Source organism: Pinus tabuliformis, chromosome 5_1 (genome assembly GCF_031772625.1).
Source record: "Pinus tabuliformis cultivar Carrire ecotype Pingquan chromosome 5_1, CPIR1, whole genome shotgun sequence".
Classification (NCBI taxonomy): Eukaryota; Viridiplantae; Streptophyta; class Pinopsida; order Pinales; family Pinaceae; genus Pinus; species Pinus tabuliformis.
Window position 1 is genome coordinate 5,352,674 of NC_142305.1, and position 7,403 is coordinate 5,360,076.

The 7,403-nt window shown below is 34.4% G+C and overlaps 1 pseudogene; it reads right to left on the bottom strand.

Annotated features, from left to right (window-relative positions):
- Positions 1-6,429: 6,429 nt before the first annotated feature.
- On the bottom strand, positions 6,430-7,183 carry LOC149163262 (uncharacterized; annotated as a pseudogene).
- Positions 7,184-7,403: the final 220 nt, after the last annotated feature.

The window sequence follows — 7,403 nt, forward strand, 5'->3', positions numbered from 1 at the left end:
TTCCATTGCTTCTTGTAAATCCAAGCTTCACCAAGTAGTTATCAATATGAGGATACCAAGCTCTGGGGGCTTGAGTCAATCCATAAAGTGCCTTCTTCAATTTGCAAACATGAGTCTTCATGTCACGTACTTCAAATTCCCATGGTTGCTCAACATAGACTTATTCCTACAGTATGCCATGAAGAAATGTAGTCTCCACATCCATCTCATGATGTTTCCATTCCTAGCTAGCAGCAAGGGAATCAATAGATCTAGTAGTGGTATAGCGGGAAACAAGTGCAAATATTTCATCATAATCTTCTCTCTCTTTTTGGGTGAAACCTCTAGCTACGAACCTCGCCTTATATTTCTTAATACTCCCATCAGCTCCATGATTGGTCCCTTGCATCCATTTAGAAGTCATAAAAGAATTCCCTTTAGGTCTTAGAACCACTTCCCACACATCATTCATCATTATATACTCATATTCTTCAACCATGATATCTTTCCAAACCTACTTTTTCATTGCTTCTTTAAAGGTGTGTGGTTCAACCTATATGAGGTAGCTTCTTGTATTTTTTTCTTGAAGGTAGTTCTTGGTTATGAAACTACGCCGAGAAACCAACTCAACCAAACTCTAGGTTTAAGTTGGCCCTCGAACCAGAGGGGGCTCCCTCAAGTGTTACGAGTCTTTTTTTAACATTATTAATTATCACTGGATAAAAGCCTATGAAGCACAATGACTAGATCTATGATTTGTATAAGTGGTTGCTGATGAATACCAAATATTTTCTCAAAAATAAATTCCTCTTGCTGAGGTTTTATAAAAGTTTCCAACATCTAGCTTTGATAGAATAACATATATCTAAGAGTTTGGTAGAGGAATAGAAGAAAATATATGATAATTAAGAATTACTATTGAATACTTAATCAACCAGATATAGTAGATTTGTGTAGAATAATTCTACATCCAAACAAATACACATCCAAGAGATGACAGAAGGAAACAATTAAATGATGCAGAGGAGTTGTTTTAAATAGACTGTTCAATTGGCTAGTCTCCATAATGATGATAACTTTGTAGTGGGTTGTCAGGGAGGTTGATACTCAAACCTAACCTTGCCTGAGTTCCTATGTTACCTTGAACATGTGCATAAACATATTATGAAAGCACAGGGAAAGACATACATGAGAAACAATTTATGTCATGAAACTAAAGCTAGAATGCTTCAATTAAAAATTATGCAATAGAAGTCTTTACAAAAATGGCAAGGTTTTGGCATCAAATTCCAACCCATTTACATTACAAATAATACAATATATAGAGAAAAAATACATCAAGTTGATTGTGTCTATCTTTTGGGAAACAAAATCAATCTATATAGACCAAAAATAGAATAAATTGATGAGAAATTGCAAGAGGTCTAGAACATTCTCCTTGATTGTTGATGATTCCTTGAAAACTTCAAATGTGTATTTGGATGCCCTTCGAAGGTTCAATTTCCTTTTTACTCACCACTTTTGATGATAAATCTATGCTGTAATTGTGGATTGGTAAAATTGATGCCCAAGATATGGAAAACTATTGTCGGGTGTTGACCTTTTGACTGCTTGAAATCTAGGTTTACCTCCTTGAAATCTGGATCTGATTTCCATGTTTTAGAAATGCTCAGAGCTACTAATTGAAATGTTGATTTGTTGCCTCAAAAATTGAGATTGGGAAAATCAAATGCCCTCAAAATTTGAAGTTTGTTTGACCTTTTCTTTAATGTGCCACTGCCTGTAGATCTGAATTTGTTCTCTTAAAATCAACTAGTTGTCTAGCAATCAAGGCAATAAATCTTTGACTGTTGATTTTATGCCTGGGAAATTTTGCCACATGTGTTCTTTGAATATTTGTTAAGTTTTCAGGGTCCTACTTGCACTTGTGTTTTATAGTTCGCATAGCACAACTCTTCTCTTTAAATTCAATTTGGTGCTTATTTCATTTGTAATAAATCAATCCTCTGACCTCACTTCAAGACCTTCGATCCATTTCAAGATTGCAGCTTTTGGTGCTTACTCCATTCATTTATGCTTATTTGTCATTAAATAAACATATATAGCTAACAAGCCTCACAATTGTAAGCAATAACAAACTATCTTCTTCATAGCGATAATTCATAATCATTTCATCTCTGCAATGTACCAATCATGTTAAGACCACACTGCCCTACAAAAATTGAAGTTCACTTCCTGTAGTAACTTGAAACATTTATTCAAATCTCCAGCAATTCCTATATAATCATATAATGTTTATTTTTATCTTTTACATTTCCATCAGCCTGTTGAAGTATCAATCGCAGTCTAGTATTTTCTAGCTAAAACAGAGACCATGTCGCTGCTAGTCATGGAGTAAAGTTTCTTGCAATGAAGATTTCAATTAGATGAAACCATTTTGTAGCTTCATGTAAAATCATGGATCTGAAGAAATTACATCATATTCCACGTATACAAGGACATCCACATGTACTTTAATATATTCAACATTTGTTTGACTCGTTGACATTTTGACTATGGTATTGTTGGAAACCATAAATAGAATATAAAGGGGGTCTAAGTGGTATCAGGTTTTAATGGGGGGGAAGGTGCACAATCGAATTGGAACTGACATGTTAGCAAAGGAGGTTTTAAGAAAATAGTTAATTGCGGACCCCCTCCCCTCGTTAAAGCTCAGAAAGCAAGGGGGTTGTGCAAATTAAAAACCATCATTGATTTTTAATAGCCAATTCCCACCATTGAAAACTGCAGGTATTTTATCTTGTGTTCCTGTATCATTGATTTCGCACTTACATTTGGATCATTTTAAACTACGAGGAGAAAGAAAAAAATGCATCATTCTTTAATGAAAATTTTCCTGTCAATAACATCTTTATAACATCTAAAGCATTTTTTGAAGGACGACAATCGCATTTGAATCTCAAAGGCTAATATGTGCATTATGTGTTAGGATATTCCGACACATAGGAAATAGCTAAGTATAACTTGGTCTAGTATAGAGTTAGGTAAAGTGTGTTTCTTTACTATGTACATTTTGTAACTTACAATCTGACGGTCACGATATGTAGTGATCCGACGGTTCATTCTCTCCTCAGTATTACCGACACTTGATCCATGGCTTAACACCTGATTCATGATCTCTATTTAAAGAGCATGGAGGGTCATTTGTAGGTTAACTGTTCATGAGAGAAGCTTATGTAAAATTTCATTATTTTATTAATAAATTGCCTGAAGTGGCCGCATTGGCTCAGGCCGTGGATTGTTTCCCTCTTTGAGGGTTTTAACCACGTCAAAAATACTGGTGTATTGATCTGTGATCTATGTGTGAGCGGTGTCCTTTGGTGTTCTGTCTGAGGAACTTACCCTGTAAATTCCTAACTGGAGTTCTTTCTAAGCAGCGCCTTTGACACTTAAGTATTTGTGTGTCCTTTATCCATATGCAGTAAGGAAATGTAAATAATACATTTTATACTGCCAACTAGTCACAAAACATTTTAACATGTTGTGCAATTCGTAGTGATCCTTGTGGGCTCCTCCCTTCGGCTTGGTGCTTGTGTTTTAAGCATTGCCTTGGTTTGTGACCTTCAATAACATATATGGATGGCATGTAATAGGGACTTCAACATATAACACGTATCGGCACAATTTTTTAATAAAAGTTTTTATAAATTAAATAAATAATTTTACAAAAATATATATAATAATATTTTTATAAAATTAAAAATTATTTAAAATCAAAACTTTTATTAAACATGGCCTATAAATATGTGTAAGAACCATTTGCCTCATCAAATTTGTATATGCTAGATGGTTTGGCTATGGAATAAACTGGAATTTTTTTGAAATTTTTTGTATCCTTTCTTTGACAAGAAAAAGCTACAACATCGGCTCCAACTGGGGACTACTTCCCCTTCTCGGATGTAGAGAACCTATAGACCAAGTGCCTTGAATCTATTGGGCGTAGAGTCAAGTCATAAAAACCTGTGACCTGAAGCTACAATCTGAAAACTAAAACCATAGACTGTATACATGTAAGTTGTTGTCATTTTAAATCATTTCTATTCATCATCAAGTAGACAACAAACAACCTACTACTGCAAGTAGAAATAAGCACAACAATTCCTAATTCATTGGGCTATGGAGTCAACAATTAACACATTTTATTCTTCTTATCTCCTGCAACTTATTACACTTCAACCAAACTAAACTACATACTGTAAACTTGAAATACAAGCTGAAACAATTGTTGTTTTGCTGCACACTGAAATTGATTTATTCTGAAAATCACACACTGCATACTGAATTCTGAAAATTATTGCACATTGTTAGTTGTAATCTGACTTCCAGTGCAAGCATGTGAGCATTGGATTTATTGTCGGAACAATTTGCCAGTAGCTAAAAATCTGATAAGAATCTACTCTATAAACATAAAATTCCATGAGTTGTTGATACTTACCGGTGAAAGTCAGTAAGTTTCTAAGACATAAAATATTGAAGAACTCTGAAGACGGCATAGTTGTTTTCCTCAAGAGGAAGAAATATGTAGTGATGACTGCAACCATCATTGAGCCTTGCATAAAACAACAGTAAAGGTATTTGACATCTGGAACTAGTGGAATTGATAACCCTGTGGAAACGCCATATAAATATAGTGGAGTCGACAGGTGAAGGAATTGCTACCAATATCAAATTCCTACTCCTTCTTCACCAGCAAGGAATAGTTCTAGTCTTGATTGTTCTCCGGGGAAAAATTTATTTGTTACTTCACTCCCTGGAAATGGTGCCAAATGTTGTATTAGTTTCTCAAAGGAAGTTCTTGGCTATGAAACTGTGTCGTGAAACCAACTCTACCAAACTTTAGGTTCAAGCTGGCCCTCGAACCATAGGTTGCTCCCTCAAGTGTTATGAGGCCTTTTTTTAACATTTTCCACGGTCACTGGACAGTAGCCTGTGAAGCACAATGGATAGATCTATTATTTTTTGTGGGTGGTTTTTTATGAGTATCCAATATCTGCTAAAAAATAAATCCCTCTCTTGCTAAAACTTGATCAAAGTGCCAACGTCCAGTTCCGACAGAATAACATAGCTTTAAAGAGTTTGGTAGAGGAATAGAAGATAATATATGATAATTAAACATTCATATTGAATACTTAATCAACCAAATATAGTATATGCGTGTAGAATATTTCTACAGCCAAAAAAATATACATTCAAGAGATGACAAAAGGAAATAATTAAATGATGTAGAGGAGTTGTTTTAAACAGACTGTTCAATTAGCTAGTCTCCATAATGATGATAAATTTACAGTGGGTTGTCAGGGAGGTTCATACTCAACCCTAGCATTGCCCTAGCTCCTATGTTACCTTGAAAATATGCAAAAATAGATTATGAAATCATAGCCAAAGACATACATGAGAAACAAATTTTGTCATGAAACTAAAGCCAAAATATTTCAATTAAAAATTCTGCAATAGAAGTCTTTACAAAAATGGCAGGGTTTTGGCATCAAAATCCAACCCTTTTACAATGAAAACCAAATAATAGATAGATCATTACATCAAGCTAATTGTGTCTAGGTTTCTGGCATAAAAATATAAACAATATACTAAAAATAAAAACAATCTCTGAAAAACTGCAGGAAATTCGGAGTTGTTCCATTGACTGTTGATTAGCTATCTTTATTCTTGGGACTAACTGCTCAAGTGTTGCCTCAAAATCCTCCTTTAAATATGAAACTAATTTACTGCTGCTAGTACTTTTCCTTGGAATCTAGAAATGTTTCTCGCTTATTGAATTTATGCTTAGGAGTTTGGATCTCCCTCTATTTGTTGATATCCAAAATATGGTAAGCTAATGTTATGTGTTGAATTTTTTAACTGTGGTATGTTTTTGATTGCTTGAGATCTGTTGGGTTGTTGCCTCGACTTGATGTCATTATGGTCATGCTCATATGAAATTAGTTGTGCAATGTATTTATCCTTCATTTTATAGAAGGTTTCCATTTGAAATCAGTACATGATCGTCAAGTATATCATTGTGAACTTTTCAAAGTTCTAGTATTGCTTCACATTCATTTACAATAGGATTCAGCAAAAAACACGACTAAAGATATTATTTCAAGAATTTATAACCTATAATTCAAGTACTAAAATGTTCCATATTAGATAGATGTCAGCCTTCATATTTTCTGTCGGGAAAACCTTAGCTAGGTGAATAATACATACATGGTATCCATCAATCATAGCCAACTAGCTGTAATAGTTAATCAAAATTGTATAAATATTTTTGCAAACATGTCTAATAATCCATCGAAATATTTTTAGAATAACTCTACTCCCTTGAAGTTGAATGAAATATGTATCATTTCAAGCTGTTAACTCTAGATTTCAATTCTACAGTCACCTTTTCTTTCAGTTTGAAACACACAAACCATTGCACTTATAAAAACAAGGAAGCACTGGCAATTTGTTTTTCACAATACTAGATTTAATAACATTAATTTCCTCGTCTACAGAGTAACTACCACCATTCTGATTTTCAGGGGGATGAGCATTTATGTATCCATCTTCTTGTAAATCCCTACCATCTCCTACATTTCCAGGCTCCCATAATCATAACCATCCTCTCGATCTGTTTCAGACCTCCGCATGTCATTTTCCCACCATTCATCCACATCGAAGTTCTCCTATTTTTCTTCTCCAGTAGCCCTATCTGGTGACCATATGCTAGTTGTACTGTGACTACTTGAACTTGAATCTTCTAACATGGATCTTCCATTAACAACACCTAATTGAAATGATTTTGCATGAGTGTCTTTATGAACCCTTATTGTAAACCAATTGAGAGGATTGATCTTACAATTTGGAAGTAAACAACCAAAGATAAAGAGGCTATGTTCTTCAATGTAAACCTTATAAGTCTCAAGAGGAGCATAGACTATACAACAAGCTCAAGGTCTTATCCACATACATCACACTTCATCAAATCACGAATGATTTCTTTCGCTGCCATTGGCCAGTCCAGCAGGCCACCTATTTTAGTTGTATAAGGGTCAAAAACTTTGCAGTTATCCTTTGACCATGGACCAGGCATACATAGGATGATAACATCTTCCTTCATTGGTTTATTTGCGAGGGAAATTCCTGGTATGAGAAGATGACCCATTAATGCAATCAATATTTATTTATAATGATTATAAATTGTATCTTTCAATAAATGGGAAGAATTAGATAGGAGAAAAAACATAATGAGTGTGAGAGTGAATTGATCGTTGAGATGAAATCAGAGGAATTGAAAGTTGCAGACCTTAAACAAGGGAATGAGATAAGTCTATCAGCAATGGCTCATCTTATCAAAACCCCATTTCCCGGAGAGCCTCCCTTCA